The 17,417-nt window shown below is 40.7% G+C and overlaps 1 protein-coding gene across 1 annotated transcript in view; it reads right to left on the bottom strand.

The window, feature by feature from the left end:
- HECW2 (HECT, C2 and WW domain containing E3 ubiquitin protein ligase 2) overlaps positions 1-17,417 on the bottom strand; it is a 239,273-nt gene that overhangs the window by 221,000 nt on the left and 856 nt on the right. The gene's annotated exons all lie outside the window — the stretch shown is intronic.

Raw genomic sequence — 17,417 nt, 5'->3', positions numbered from 1 at the left:
CCCTTTCGTCAGTCTTGCACATTAACAATGTTTTTTAATGCCTGGAGTGCAGTTTTCATCATCACATCTTCCTACACATAGTGTTGGTTGTTTTTTTTTTAACTCAACAAATACTTTATCCAAAATTATGCCCTATACTCGCCAGTACAGCAACTACGTTCTTTGCCTTGCTGAAATAGAGTTTAATCATCATCACCATAGTCGACATTTCTTTTATTCTTACTAAACCAAGTTCTGTGTCGTATGTATGCAGAAAAATCCAACTGAGGATTTTATTTCCTAGGAGATCAATATGGTTACCAGTGGGTAAGTAACTTGCCCAGTGGCACACAGGAAGCAAGTGGCAAAGCCAATATAGGTCTATTCAACTTCACAGCCAAAGCATCTGACCACAAGCCTCTGCTACATAAGTGGGGAGGTCTATGACAAAGGATAACGGAGAGCATAAGGTGCAGAGTCAGGAGAGTTTCAACGCTTCCTTATCCTAACTGAAAATACCGTGGAGAAGCTAGTTAACTTTAGCCTATTACTTTTCTATAAAATGAGGATACTAATAACTGCCTAAATTAGACATTTGTTGCATTACTCAGTTTCCATCTCCCTTCCCATTCTCAGCAGTGTGGCCTGTATAACACTAACCCCACCCCCACCTCCAGGTGGGCCCTTGGTGGTTTAGAGGACAATGTGCATATGCCATTCTCCCGGCCACTTACTGGTCCAGGGAAAGGCTAGTTTTGTTTGGCTGTTTTTAGTCTCACAAATCCCAACTGATACACTACACCATAACATTGTTTTGAGGATTAAATGAGATGAAACATGTAAAGCACTTAGCTTAATGCCCGGCAAAAATAAACTTTTATTTACTAACTATTTGACAGGAATGTGGAACGTGGATTGGACTAGACTATGTTAGATTGAGGCGATTATTTAGGAAGCTAATAATAAAGACACACATGAAATGAGAATCAAAAGAGGTGACAATGCCAGGAAACACTGCTAACTGAAATCTTACATTAAGAGTGGGGGTGGAGTCAAGAGTGGGGTAGGGTCAAAATCTTGAGCAATTTTCAAACCTGAGAGACTAAAACAATACGAGAGAGAGCGTGCACAGTAAGTGGAAGAGGGGCGGGGGGGGGGGGGGCGGGCAGAGGATCTGACGTGGGCTCTGCAAAGTGGGCTCTGTGTTAACAGCAGAAAGCGTGATGCAGGGCTTGAACTCACGAACCATGAGATCATGACCTGAGCCAAAGTTGGACTCTTAACTGACTGAGCCATCCAGGCACCCTTATTTGTTTGTTTGTTTTTTAAGTTTATTTATTTATTTTGAGAGAGAGAGAGAAAGAGAGCAGGGGAGGGGCAGAGGGAGAGAGAGAATTCCAAGCAGGCTCCGTGCTGTCAGCACAGAGACCCACATAGGGCTCTCACAGACCATGAGATCATCACCTCAGCCAACACCAAGAGTCAGATGCTTGACTGACTGAGCCACCCAGGTGCTCCTGAATAAGCTGAGTTTAAAGAAGGAATAGGATATTCAGAAAGAAATGGTTTGGAGAGCTTTAGACAGAGGTTGGGGTTAGATAGTGGGTAGCTAGCAAGCTGGTTCTGGGCTAGCTAGAGCGAGGCACAGCCCTGATTTGCAGCGTGCGCCCCTCTCTGTGGCATGCATGCTCCCCTCACACCTGACTTCATGCCACCAATGTGAGGACACTGATCACAGAGACAGGAGGAGATGTGCCCAACTGGCTCTCATGGGCCAGGATGGCTTCAGCCACCCTTAGTTAGAAATAAAGCTTTCTGCCCAGACTGGCTAAAAACTGGGAGTGAATGAAATCATTCAAGAAAGGAGATACTAAAAAAGAAAATCCAGAGGCACCTGAGTGGCTCAGTCGGTTAAGCGTCCGACTTCAACTCAGGTCATGATCTCACAGTTCGTGAGCTTGAGCCCCACAGTGGGCTCTGTGCTGACAGCTCTGAGCCTGGAGCCTGCTTTGGATTCTGTGTCTCCCTCTCTCTCTCTGTCCCTCCCCACCTCATCCTCTGTCTCCCTCTCAAAAATAAATAAACATTAAAAAAAATTTTTTTAAGAAAAAACAAAAAGAAAATTCACCTACAAGAGGGTAAGAAAAGAAAGGAGTTTCAGTAAAGAATAAAAGAACGAATGGGCAAAAAACCAGGGGAGTCAGGACAGTGTCCCAGCCAAATGAAGAAACAGCCTCAAAACGAAAGGCCAGCAGGTAGCATCTGGGGCCAGGGCGGTGAAGGCTGACAAAAGGTCTGGTGTGTGACTTTTCAGACTTGCAAGTGCATGGTTTTGGAAAACAGTAGGGGCTCAGGGGTCCTCCTGTAACCTTTTATACATAATATTTCTGCATATACATCATTTAATTCTTCACATCTTTCTTAATAGAGTTATTAAAGTAATTTTGAAATATTTCAATATCTGAAGAATGTTCGGAATATTTCAGCTCATGGACACTCACAGGTGTTGGTCCCATCTGCCTTTAGGAAAAAACAAATTCATCAGTTACAGTTCAGAGAAAGATGAGTAGGTTTGATACTTTATGGCAAAGGAGATTGTGTACCGAAACAATCATATTAGATCATCTCAGTCTTTCCTATGCCTGGAGTTCATGTACGCACTCAACCCTTGGATTCAAAACCTCAGGGAACAGAGCGCTGCCTCAGAAAGGAAACAGCAAACGTAACAGAACGCAGTATTTATGCATATCTGAAAAACTCTGACAGCTCTAAAAAAATAAAATTCTTTCATTGAAGTATTGCTCAGACAAATGGACAATAAGTATTTGGGGGAGTATTTTAGACAGTGCTATAAAAACTAGCAAAAACAACTTAAAAAATAAATCTCTCTGAGCCTCCAGTAAAGGAAGTGACTCATCGTACTCTACGGAATCTACAGAGATGAACCGATGTTCAGGGGAGGCACAGCAAATGCTCATTTCACACACTCCGGTGTAACCACACACGCCCAGTCGGTACAAGACAAGAGACTGAGAAAGAGAACGATCTGAACTGCATGGGAACCTTTCCAGACTCTGAGCGTGTGCCCCTTCAGGGAGCATGAAGGGTGCAGCTCTTTCAAGGGGCCCACCAGGCTGAGTGGAAATTCAGTTTCAAAAGATAGGGTTCGAGGGGTATAAAAACAGCTCCTAAACACAAGCCAACTTCTCTGGCACTCAATCTAAGACAGGAGTCTGCTCCAATACTGAAGGAAAACCAGCTGGGTCAAACTCGGTGTTAAGTCCTATTGCCTTCCTGGGGTTTTTCGAGAGTAATTTTAGCTAAACTCAAAATCACCTGCAGGAATTGACTTTAGTACCTAACTCCCTTTAAAAAGCAACCCCACTGTGGAGGAAATTCCTATTAAACACTGTGTTTTTTCCGACCACTTTACTGAGCAACCATGGGCATATTACTTAATCCATCTGGGCCCTCAGTTTCTCATTTGTAAAATGAGGCCAGCGGAGTAAATGATCATTAATTTCCTTTTTAAATCTAAAACCTCCGTGCCTCTAAGTTTTAAAATAAACTTCAACAGATGGATCATATATTTAATGATTCCAGATGATGAAAAATACACTTCACTACCAGCTTTCGATTTCCTTAAATAATAGTTTCCCTACATTTGAGTGAAATTTATGTAAAATGAAGAATTCTGGAGGTTCCACAATAGCAGCACATAACACAAACATGATAACTCTAGCTGGAGAGATTTTTACAACTAATAATAATTAATTTGTAAAAAGTAATTGTATTATTGGGGCACCTGGGTGGCTCGGTCGGTTGAGCGTCTGACTCTTCATTTCAGCTCAGGTCATGATCTCGTGGCTCCTGGGATGGAGCCCTGCCTCGGACCCTGAGCTGACAGCATGAAGCCTACTTGGGATTCTTTTTCACCCTCTCTCTCTCTGCCCCTCCCTGCCCCTCCTCACTCACTCTCTCTCTCTCTCTCTCAAAACAGATAAACATAAAAAAATTTTGAGTAATTTTATTTGTTTCATAGCTCTCCATTCAGGCAAATAAATCATATGATGAACTAGAAAATTCTAAACTACCTGACAGATGCTGACCTATAACCTTGCTCAAATCAGCAGTTACACTGGGGCATGTGCATACACAGTTCACCTTGTTTATCTCCTTGAAATAGCTCAGGAATGACAGGGTTTGGTAGCTAAGTGAACAGAAAAAAAAAATGGCTGTCACAGAGCTCAAAACTAAAAATTTAATGTCCTCCAGATGTTCGCTGAATTCTTACGGCTTTCCTTTTTGCATGGAATGCTTCACCCTATCAAAAATATGCCACAGACTTACACTTTAAAAAATCTATCTATTTGGACACTTTAAAAAGGTATACAAATATTTAAAATCCTATCATTAATGCAAATTCTCAGTTGGAAATTTCAAGGTTTTTTTTTTACTCTTACAGTAATATATTTGTGTCCAATATTATAGGTTAGTGCTATAATTACAGTCCCCAAAACTATTGTACATATTTTTATGGAGTAAAAAGATGATCGATCATTCTTTGATCCATCAACAATTTTATACCAGCACTTGGTCATGGATGTCTAGTAATTATGGTGTGAATATAAAGGTAGTACATTTTAGAATGGCAAACAGATATTCTTCATGCCAAACTACCCACAACTTTCAGATAAACCCTTATCACTGCTTAGAACAGCAGATGCATATTTTTGGAAACAAGACAATAAGGACAAAAAAGAATGAGGGTATAAAGCAGTAAGCACACTGAATTCAGGGAATAAATTCATTTCTATTTAAACACATAGCTCTTTCCATATTGAAGAGAGAATCCATAGGTACAGAAACAGGAAGCAAAAGGCCAATATATTATGTGATGATTGAAAAAAAAAAAAAACGAACAACTGGAATGACAGCTCCTTAACTATGATCTTAAATACAGATATTTTATAAATTCTTTCAGATGCCTGGTATATAGTAAACGCCTAATACTGTTGAACAAATAAATGAGTGAATGAATACCAAAAATAATCTGAATAAAATTATGAGGAGAAAACTATATAAATGGAATAAATCTCCAGTAAAAAAGTACTCACTTTTCTGTCATGACTGCCCTAGCCTAAAACCTACTCTTCAGTGAAATTCAGTAATCTGCATGAATAAGGCAGCACAGACAGCTGGGTGAGGTGCTCAGGATACAATGTGCACAGGACACAGTGAAGGAGTTAAGAATGCAACTGAAGGGACAGACATGGAAAAAGGCAAATTACAACACACAGTAACTGGCAATGAAACACTGATATGAAAAAGTTCCTAAGGAAGCAGCAAAACAGACCAACTGCCTGCAATAGTTCTGGGGTACATCGTGGAGTGGGTGACTTCTGAATCTTATCTAAAAGGATACACAGGGGCACCTGGCTGGCTTAGTTGGTTAAGCATCCAACTCTTGATTTCACCTCAGGTCATGATCTCACAGTTCATGAGATCAAGACCCATATCGGGCTCTGAGCCAGCAGCGTGGAGCCTACTTGGGATTCTCTCTCTCCCTCTCCCTCACTCTCTGCCCCTCCCCCGCTTGCACATGCTCATTCTCTCTCTCTCTCTCTCTCTCTCTCTCTCACACACACACACACACACACACACACACACACACACAAAACAAACATTTAAAAAATAAAAGAAATTCTTTAAAAGAAAATTTAAAAGAGGATTCACATAAGTCAACCAGGCAAAAAAGGGATAGGACAGGAGGTACAATCCTCAAGTAAAGCTGACATAAACCCTTCATGAGAAAGAGACATATATACGAAATTCTCACCCCCCAGAATGACGTTTTCTCATATAAGTACCAAAAAAAAAAAAAAATCCTATTTGATGATAAGTATAAATATCACCATCTTAGTGAGGCACCTTCTATACCTTCCCGGTCCCTGAACCCATCTCAGGCATTAAACCATGCTCTCGTGGCCTCTGTAATATTGTCCCGAACACGCAGAACCATTCCTCTTTCTCACCCCACCAAAACGCGAGCTGATTCATGTTTGTATCCCAGTGCCTAGTGGCAGACAAATAGCAGACTCTCCACAAAGCCTGTGGGTGGGGTGGTGGCTACCTCCTACAAAGCAACTACCTTTGGGTACGTCATCTTGTTTCACCTTCCCTGCAAATGTATATGGTTGATAGTATTCCCATTTTTACATAAGAGACTGAGGCTCAGAATGGTGAAATAACTCCCAAACACCAACTAAACAGCTGAGCCAGAACTTGAATCCAGACCCATCCCACACCCCTACTCCAAAACCATCCTTTTTGCCACTCTACTACTGCTGGACTCTACCCAGTTCAAGCTCTAGATATAACTACGGAGTTAGTGTTGTTCTTCTAATGATTTTATGAACTACAGTAAATTGAGAAAAATGTGATCAATTAACTGCTAAGTTTTTATGTAGGAAAAGAAAATTCAGGCTTTCTCAATGAGCATGCATATACTGGGAGTTTTACAATTCATATTTTAAATTAAAAAACACACACACAAAACAGGACTTAGAGGAAGAATTCTCTCATGTCACCATTGAATCCTACTTATGACACTCTGGTCCCTACCACTTAGACTGAAAATCTGAGATGCTCTTCATAGTTCCTCTGCTGTCCATATGAAGTACATACATTTGTAAAGAAAGCCTATATTTACTCAAAAATTCAACAGTAATGTCAGCCAGACCGTGGGAAACAACTGTCAGAAATTAATATAATGACTTTGACAGTTATCACAGCTCTACTCTAACTCAAAGACTGCCAGTATAAGACTGGTCTAAAATAAAGATAAAGGTGCCTGGATGGCTCAGTCGGTTAGGTGTCCAACTATTGGTTTTGGCTCAGGTCATGATCTCATAGTTCTGTGAATTCAAGTCCTGCATTGTACTCTGTGCTGTGGTGTGGAGCCTGCTTGGGATTCTCTCTCTCTCCCTCTCTCTCTGCCCCTCCCCCACCCATGCTGTCTCTGTCTCTCTGAAAAGTAAACTTTAAAGAAAGAAATAAATAAAATAAAAATAAAGATAAAGATAAAAATAAATGGTGCAGGGGTGCCCGGTGGCTCAGTCAGTTGAGCATCCAACTTCAGCTCAGGTCATGATCTCACAGTTCATGGGTTTGAGCCCTGCATGAGGCTCTGGACTGACAGCTCAGAGCCTGGAACCTGCTTCAGATTCTGTGTCTCCCTCTCTCTGCCTTCCCCTGCTTGTGCTCTATCTCTTTCTCAAAAATAAATTAACATTAAAAAAAATTTTAATTAAAAAAATAATAAATGTGCAAAATGAATGAGAGAACACATAACAGGGAAAACCCACTGGAGAAAATGACAAGAAGAGTTCAGGTATACCTGGTACCTTTTATCATTATCTACATTAACAATAAAAAAAAGAAAGGAATATTCTTTGGTTTGGCACATCAACAAGAATTTGAAGTTAAATTTGAAACTTCTGTTTGCTTCCACTTATCTTAGAATGCAACTTTTGCTGTGTGTGCATGTGTGTTTTGTAAGAAAATCAAACCTCATGAACTCCAGTGCTGCTGATTCAGATCAGTCTCTTGTTTTAATCCTTATTGTCTACTTAATAAATTGTTGTTTTAAGCCACTAAGTTTTCTGGTGGCTTTTTTTTCAACGTTTATTTATTTTTGGGACAGAGAGAGACAGAGCATGAATGGGGGAGGGGCAGAGAGAGAGGGAGACACAGAATCGGAAACAGGCTCCAGGCTCTGAGCCATCAGCCCAGAGCCCGACGCGGGGCTCGAACTCACGGACCGCGAGATCGTGACCTGGCTGAAGTCGGACGCTTAACCGACTGCGCCACCCAGGAGCCCCATCTGGTGGCTTTTTATGAAGAATAAAAAACTGGAAAAATCCCTGTCTATAAAAAACCCACAACAATAATAACAATGACTAATATGGGAAAGGGGGTTTAAAACAAGCTGGAATTTCTTTTTTCTTTTTTTTTTTTTTTTTTTTTTTTAGAGAGAGAGCGCACGCAGGGGAGAGGCAGAGGGAGAGGGAGAGAGAGACTTTTAAACAGGCTCCACACCCAACGTGAAGCCCAATGTGGGGCTCGACTTCACAACCGTGGATCATGACCTAAGCTGAAATCAAGAGCTGGACTCTCAGGGGAGCCTGGGTGGCTCAGTCGGTTGAGCATCTGACTTCGGCTCAGGTCATGATCACACAGCTTGTGGGTTTGAGCCCCGACATTGGGCTCTGTGCTGACAGCTTGGGGCCTGGAGCCTGCTTCAGATCTGTGTCCCCCTTTTTCTACCCCTCCCCCGCTTGTGCGCGCACGCACACACTCTCTCTCTCTCTCTCCCCCAAAAATAAAATAAATGCTAAAAAAACAAAGAGTTGGACACTTAACCAAGCCACCCAGGCACCCCAAAACAGGCTAGAATTAAATGTTGCCGATAGTAAAAGAAAAGATGGAGAAGGAAGTGATTGCAATGAGTATGTTCTAAGATCCTTGTACAGCTTGAGAGATGTGTGAAGACACGGATTCATTTTAACCTTTAACTCAATAATACATGACAAAAATTCTAAGGATAACTGCTAACAGACTAGACCTAGAATGTTTAACTTCCAAGCAAATAAAATGAGGAAAAATGTGGAAGATAGGGAGCAAATAAAAGTCATCATTTCAATGGAAGGCACAAAAACAGGTTGAAAAAAAATAACTACCAAAAAGCACGTAATACAGAAGATATAGTAAGACATGGAAATACGTCCAAATATATCAAAAAATAACAGCAAATGTTAAAACACTAAATGCACCAATTTTAAAAGGTGGTCACTCAGATCGGATTAAAAATCATAAAACCATAGATGATACACAGCAGATATATCTGAGGCATCCCAAAGAATGGCTCAAAGGAAATCATTGGCAAAAGACACATCAAGCAAAAACTAACCAAAGGAAGCTGATGTAGCAATTGATAACAGACTTTAAGAGAGATAGCTGGATAAAAAGATGACATTAGAAATGTATTTTCTTACTGATGTGCCCATTAGTCCTTAGAAAAGCATGAAAAGACAATTCAAACAAACATTATAAAAATAGTATGTGTGGGAAGCAATTATTTTGTGAGTTTGTAATGGGTTTTATCAGAACGAAGAATTTCTAAACCTCTAACTCCATCACAAAATACAATCATTTCACATTTACTAATTATAGCACCTATATAAGTATCCTTTAAGGAAAAGTGACACAAGTTACATGAGGGGGGAAAAAAAACACCTCAGATAACTTTCCTAGAATAACCAGATAAAAAATAAAAACCGCCTCACCATCTCAGTACGTAGACAGAAGAATGCCTATTTCAAGTATGGCTTTCTTCCAGGACGTTAGGGAATAAAATATACTAAAACTTCTTTGGATACACTGAGCCATCCATCTTTTTAAAGCCTGCCTACTATCTGGGGAACTCTTCCATAACCAGTTTAAAAACATGGAATTCTCTGCAAACCAAATCTCTAACATGCATATTCTAAGAAAGATCTGTGATGGTCTGCGATGCCAATGCAATGCTGTGAATTCAGATTCTAACTATTGTACATCCATAGTTCAGGTACTGTCCTTGGTCCTGCTCTGGGTGTGCTTCTCATTCAGTCTCCTGAACACTTTATAAAGTATATATACCAGAGTATGACACTTCTTAAATCCCCAGCATCTATTCTTCCAGACCATGCAAGAATAGATGTCTTAGGCTTTGAAACAGACTAGAGGACCAGACACGTTGTTAGCAAGACACATTTACCATGGCAGAGACACTGATTGCTCACTACATGGCCAAGGGCTTCTCCCCATTTCCCAGTCTCTATGCAGTTAGGCAGATCATGGGGCTACTGCTGAATGTGGACCCTGAGCTGAAGTGAAATGTATCACCTTGGGGCCAAGACTGTAAGAGCTGGTATGGGGGTCTCCAGTGCTCTCTTCCCTGAACACTTGCCTGGAGAGGCCTCCTGTTACAAATCGTGTCATGACAAGATGGCAGATCCTTTAAGAATCCAATATGGCAAAAGTCAAGAGGATGCTGAGCCTGCATGCCTTAATGACAGTACAAAGTAAACCCCCTGCCAATCCATGCTGGACACGTAGCATTAGCAAGAAATCATCTTTTGTTCTGTTAAGTCACTGAGAATTCAGGGTTAGCTCATTTGCACAGCATAATCTGAATGAGGCTGACTAGTAGAACTAGGTAACAAAAAGTAATTTAGAGTTAAGTTGTTCCAAAAACCACTTCATGTTCAAAGCTCTTAGTTTCTAAAAGCATTTTCTAAAATGCAAACACATGACCTGAAACAACTTTTCTTTGGCAGCAATCATGCCAAAATACCAAAGAGCTTAAGAACAGTCACTCTTCGCTATGTTGGATAGCTATTCTGGAAACTAAATACTTCATACATAAATTCTTTGTTCCATTTGATTGAATTTTGGATTAAACTGCAGCTTTCCTATCACCTTTAAAAGCATGTTGGTTTAGAACCTACGTGATGCTCACATTAAAATCCTGTATTATTTGGTATTGAAATTTTAAACGCTTTATGTAGTTTCTAGAACTCTGATTCAAAGGACTGGGTTTTGGTTTTCGTAAGCAGAAGCGGCCTGGTATGTCACTTTAATCCAGAAATCTCTTCTTGTGGATTCAACCAGTGGATAAGTTTGCAGGCAGCTTCGGACCACCAGGAAAATGATTAACAGTAGCTAAAAGGATGATAGTTTGCAATTAGCAGGGCCTTACAAAAAGCCCAGGCACCTTGCTGAGCACTTTATACATAGTATCTTATTTCTTACCATACTGGTACTTTTCCTTTTTCTTTCTTTTTTTTTTTTTTTTTTTTTTTTTTTTTTTACAGATGAGGACAGGAGGTTGAAAAATATTACATATTTCACTCAAGCTAGTAAATGTATTTGAATTTACTAGTCTGTCTGATTGCAGAGTCTGTGTTCTTAACCACTGATAACCCCAGAGTTTCTCAAAGTATGCTCTGGGTGATAATCTTGGTGGTGCACAGACAAAAGTTATTTTTTTTTAACAGTTAATGTATGTTGGAAAGAAATATAACTAACACAGAAAACCTGTCCCAGACCTTACTACTTAAAACAAAGTCAGGGTAGATAACCGGTTTTTTGTTTGTTTGCTTGTGTGTTTGTTTGTTTTAATCAGATGGTTTAAAGAAAAATATTAATAGTACAGGGGGTAATCCAATATGGCAAAACTCAAGAAGGTGCTGAGTAAATAACTAAAGGGTGGAAAACATTGGACTCCATTTTGCAACACAGGGGGGGAAAATGAAGACTGAGACACAAGACACTTAAGTTCCAGCCTTGACTGCTCCCAACTAGCTGTATGGCTCACCGCTCTGAACCTTAGTTTTTTATCTATAAAATACCAGTTTAAATTTTGGGATCTTAAAGGTCTAAAATACATAATCTAAATGCCTTGGTTAACTATTACAATCCTACTTTTTTTTTTACCATCCAAATGCAAAGAAATATGGAAAATATCATAATACATAAGCCATAATACTTTTTAAGGTAGAGTAAAATACATTTGTTGTGCCACTCACTCACCTTTGAAGATATAATCGGCACTGAGCGTGGTCCAGAGAAATGCTGGCAAACTATTTGTTCCTGGTCTATGGCAAGACAAGCTTGAGCCAGAATATGAAATACCTACATCAATAAGCCCATTATTTCATTTAATTTTTTATTAGTGACATTTTCTCAATGAAGGATGCAGGGCATTGATTTACATTCTAGAAACAACTTCTTATCTAGTCACAGATAAATCGCAGACTCGCACTTTGAGAAGCATGGGTGCACAGCACACTATATACTTCTAATTTTCATAAGGAGCGTTTTCCTAGCTCTGTTTAGGGACTTCAACTTGCCTGAAAATGAGAAACAGCAAAGTAAGCCTTTTGAAGTGTTTTCCTTTTGAACAGCCAGAAATAAAAGCACAAGACCAAAGGTCAAGGGGAATTAGATAGTGAACCTGAAACGAATTTAATATGCTCTGTCTCTTCTTTAAACAGCGATCATTTGATTTTTCATGGAAAGCTGTTTGTGTTGGGTACCCTAAGTGTTTTTGCATGTTTAAGCATTTGGCTCTTTTTATTTAGACAGCTTGGAAGGAAGCAATGAGTGGCAGTGTTAATCTTGTCAGAGGTCACTTCTAATTATGGAGACCAAAATAAATTATAAATCCAGCGATTTTTGAAAACCATTTACGAGGCACTAATTGTTGTAATTTGGAGATTCAGGGCTATAGCTACATTGCAATCGTCTGTGAAAATCTCAGGGTGCATTTGAGACTTTCTGGAGAGAGAAAATATAATTAGCACCTGTTTTAAGAACTGTGTTCACACCCCAAATTTCCCCAAATGGCGCTTTGATATTTTCAACTTGTTTTCTTTGTATTCCCAATAGGACCTATAAAGTGCCTCAAACGCCTGGAGAACAATTTATTTTTCTGACCCAGGAGTATATATTTTCTCTCCAGATTAGCTAAAAGTCATCTGGACTGAGTTGTACAATGCAAAACCTTATTAACAATTAGCCAAACACAAACAACACTCACACTCCTAGAGAGTAAGAAAATGTAAGCCAAGAGAAACACAATCAAAGTGCAGGGCGTGCCAGTAAACCACACCTCACCGGCCAGACGTTCCACCCAAATCCTTTCCCTTTGGGATTGATTTCTATAGAGACCATCTCTCTGTTCCGCAAATAAAACTAGGCGTTGCTAGGAAACAGCCTGGCTTCTCAGGATCCAGCTAACGAGGGGTGGCTGCTTCCTACCAAGAGCTACAGGAGTCTGAATCTCTACCTGACATATGTGCTATTGTTAGGAACCCTAGATTCTCCGTGCACCTATGTCAGAGCCTGAGAGAGAATATTTTTCTGTTTAGCCATAACAGCCTTAAATTGGTGACATCGTTTGTACGCTGAAATTCTTTTCCCCATCCTGGCCTTGCATTTCCTCTTTTCTTTCAGCTTCTCCAAATGTATCCCCTCACCACTTTCACGTAACAATGCCCAAGAAAACGGTTTGGTATATATTCAGGTTACTTAATTTACTCATTTCATACATTCTTTCCCTCACATGATTGGTCCTATTAAACTTTTGAAAATTTCCGCATGGCTTGGAGTTACTACTTTCAAAAATTTGGTATCAGATTTTTGTTGCTTTTATAAAACACAACCTGGTAGTCTTTAACTCTGGTGAAACAGTGCCGAGCACACTCCCGGGAGTAGTAACTACTGCAGTCACCCACACACTCTCTCCTGCCCTCGCAAACCGCTGATGTCCCTCCTCTTCCCTTCTGCATGTCAATACCACCTAGCAGCTCAGAATTAACAACAGGTACAAGAAATCACAATAATGACTTAAGCAAAGAGGGGAAGATTTTTTTCACATGAAGCAAGAACTCTGTAGTGACAGTCCAAGCTCATCCTAACTTTCTGCTCTGTCATTCTTGGCTTTTACTCTTGACTGATGTCTTACGGTGGATACACGGGTGCAGCAATTCAAGATCTCACGGCCTTTCGGCAGAGTCCCAGGTACAAGAGAAGGGGAAGTTTAATGACTCTACAGGAAGCTCTGGCTTTTCACCGGAAAAGGAAGCTCCCCCAAAGTCTTTCCTTTACATCTAACTGGCCAGGCCTGGCTCACCGCCCACTCCTACGCTAGTCACTGGTTGGATTGCCATGTAAGTTTAAAACTTTCCTGAATCTGGGGAGGGCCTACCTGCTCTAGATGAATGGCTTGCTGCCTAACCCTCACCCTGTAAGGAAGAAGGATCTGGAAACAGCTGTCAGTTAAAAATGACAATGCTGCCACCTATCCCTCTCCACACGGGATGGCAAAGTCCCCACAGAAGTGAGGCTGCCTCCAGTCTAGAGGTCAGAATAGCCCATCTTAGCCTCAGGAGAAATGGCTATCTCTGCTTAAGGCCAGGTCTCTGTTCAGTCATTCTGAGGTCCCAGGGAAGTCAGGCTTTTCTTCTAAACACAGTCGTGGCCCTTCAACTACAGAAATGAGCCATACTTAATGTCTTAGATGCTGGGACCTAGGCCTTTCAGAGTCATTGGTTGCAGAAGACCTGTTGAGACCAACAACATGCCCAAGCACACCAAGTTCTACATAAGTGTTATTTTTACTTGCAAATGTTAGTCTCCATGTGCATCCCGGTCGCTCGAGAGGCCTGAGGGCTCCAGTGCTTGCCCTCTCTTCCCTGCCACGGACCTAAAACTATTAGAAGACATACTAAGAAGAACTAACAAACATACGGGACTTCCACTACCATTTATTAATGGGAAAATAAAATGAAACCGCTTACTCCCTACTGTCAATCAAAAGCACGGGGAAAACTTCTGCTTCAGGGCATAGGCCAATAATTAGTTCCAGACTGGCCTTCCCAGTGTAACCAACTGTAAAACTGTGAGGCAGTGGTTTGCAGACATTGCACAGCAGGTGGCTGAAGACAAAAATCCCAGAGACAAGAAAAACTCAGGAGGTGACTCTACGACCACCCAGATCTCGGCTAGGTGACGACTTCCCAAGTGCAGTGCAGGGAGTTGGAGTCCTGGGAAGTTCTGACAAGCCGAGGATGCAGAGATCAACAGGCAGGGCACAGGAAAGGAAAGAGCTATGGAGGGGTGGAGGCCAGAAATGCACATCGGGATGCCCCCCAGGCCTTTGGCTAATGTCTGCTCTGCGCATGTGCAGGGAAACACTACCAAGGCCTTCCAGAGAGCAGCTGCTACAGGGCTGACAGTGTGTTGAAGTTCCGGGAGGTCCAGCAGTGCTGGAGAACACAGGAGTTATGACCCAGCCGAAGAAAAAGAACACCTGATCATCATTCCAGGCATCTAACTAAGACATCAGAAATGCTGCTTTGGAAGAAGTACTAGGCCTAACAAAGCCCTAACAAAATCCACAGGGGAGACCAAACTTAGAGGCTGAATCCCATATCCCATCAAGTTAGAAGTGCTGGGGAACCACACTGGGCTTTCCACAGATCCATCCTAACGAGGTGGAAAATCATACCTAGCAAGTGCAAAGAAATAAATCTGACTACTGGATAAAAATTAACATTAAAGTAAAAATTGTTGGGGTGCCTGAGCGACTCAGTCAGTTAAGTGCCTGACTCCCTATTTCAGCTCAGGTCAAGATCTCACAGTTGTGAGACGGAGGCCCAGGTCAGACTCCACATTGAGTATGCTTAAGATTCTCTCTCTGTCTCCCTCTGCCCCTCTCCCCGCTTCACTCTCACTTTCTCCCTCTCTCTCTTTCTCAAAAATAAATGAATGAATGAATAGATGAATAATAAAAATTGTTCCACAGAATTCAGAATTTTGACACTTAGAACTCTCAGCAGCCAGTGTAAAATCAATAACTGCTAGATGTGCAAACAAACAAGAAAATGGGATCCACGGTCAGGGAATTACAGACGACAAAAACTGCCCCTTAGGGGGCCCAGACACTGGATTTAACTGAGAATTTATTTTGTTTTTTTTTTAATTTTTTTTTTAACATTTATTTATTTTTGGGACAGAGAGAGACAGAGCATGAACGGGGGAGGGGCAGAGAGAGAGGGAGACACAGAATTGGAAGCAGGCTCCAGGCTCTGAGCCATCAGCCCGGAGCCTGACGCGGGGCTCGAACTCATGGACCATGAGATCGTGACCTGAGCCAAAGTCGGACGCTCAACCAACTGAGCCACCCAGGCGCCCCAAGGATTTAGCAGAGAATTTAAAGCAGCTACATTCAATTCAGTTCAATTCAAATAACTGAAGGAAAATATGGTCTGAATGAGTTAATATACTCATTAGAAATCTAATAAGATTAAGGGAATCTCGTAAGAAAAATAAAATCTATAAAAAGGGAAAGAAATGCAAATTCTATAAGTGAAAAGTCAAATGAGTAAAATTTTTAAATCCATTGGATGGGATTGACAACAGAATGAAAATGCAAAAATAAAGTTAGTGAACTTGAAGATAGGTACATATAAAAAAAATCATATTAAAGAAAAAATAAAACAGTTTTGTGAAATCCAAAATGGTGAAGTTATATCAAAATCAAAAGAATTACTTCTAAAGTCACATCAAAACTATAACTTTTTCAGTGAATATAATAGATAGCAGATATAAAAATATAATTTTTAAAATCCTCCCTTCCTAATTTTGAATATATATATTTAAACACACTTGGGTAAAAATGCTGAACTCTGAAGACTTTTCCCTTTGTTTTGTTGTCATAAGAGGAAAATATAAAAATTCCTGAATTTTGTTTTTTTGCCATTTTAGATTTGTTATCCAGCATGATTAATAAGGAGTTGCATTAGTAATACAAATGAATTTATTTTAGTCAAATACAATTCTTTGTTGCTGAGAAACATCAATTTTAGTGGGCTTAACATTTTAATAAAATCTCTGAAAGGATGTTACTTTGCCTTAAATCAGAATTTGTCAATAGTGGCGCTAATAGATAACTGTTGTGGGAGGCTGTTCTGTAATTCGCTCCAAGATGTATAGCAGCATCTCTGGTCCCCCATTCCCTACCCAACTGTGCCAACCAAAAATGTCTCCGAACATCACCAAATGTCCTGTAGGGGGTAAAATCACCCCCGATTGAGGAGCACTGCCATAAATGATTAGGTCTTTTATTTCCCCCTAATTTATTCATTAAAAAACAACAACAAAATGCTGGGCTTATAATCTACAGTGAAAGCAACAATGTCTTTCTATTAAAATACTCGATGTTGGGGCGCCTGGGTGGCTCAGTCGGTTAGGCATCCGACTTCAGCTCAGGTCACGATCTCGCGGTCCGTGAGTTCGAGCCCCGCGTCGGGCTCTGTGCTGATGGCTCAGAGCCTGGAGCCTGCTTCCGATTCTGTGTCTCCCTCTCTCTCTGCCCTCCCCCGTTCATGCTCTGTCTCTCTCTGTCCCAAAAATAAATAAACGTTAAGAAAAAAATTTTCTTTAAATACTTGATGTTAAATTTTGAAAAGAATTCCCTTCATTGAGTGAAAAAGTTCCCCAACTTTAAGGATTTTGTTTGTTTGTTTGCTTTAGAGAGAGCACCTGTGTGTCAGGAAGAAGGGCAGAGGGAGAGAGGAAAAAAAAAACAAAACCTTAAGCAGACTCCATGCTCAGGACACAGTCTGACATGGGACTCGATCCCAGGGATCATGACCTGAGCTGAAATCAAGAGTTGGATGCTAATCCAGGCGCCCCATCATCACGTTTAATTTAGATTTTCTTTAAGCCTGGTTGATAGGTTTTGATTTTTGCTTTCAACAAAACAAATTTTATATTTTCTGGCATGTGCCATTCATCATTCGCTCACCTATGAATAACAGGTACAAATT

Source organism: Lynx rufus, unplaced genomic scaffold (assembly GCF_022079265.1).
Source record: "Lynx rufus isolate CCGP_SWC_20201006 ecotype Redwood Valley unplaced genomic scaffold, mLynRuf1.p SCAF_2, whole genome shotgun sequence".
Classification (NCBI taxonomy): domain Eukaryota; kingdom Metazoa; phylum Chordata; class Mammalia; order Carnivora; family Felidae; genus Lynx; species Lynx rufus.
The sequence above is the reverse complement of the archived record's forward strand: the minus strand, read 5'-3'. Positions and strand labels throughout refer to the sequence as shown.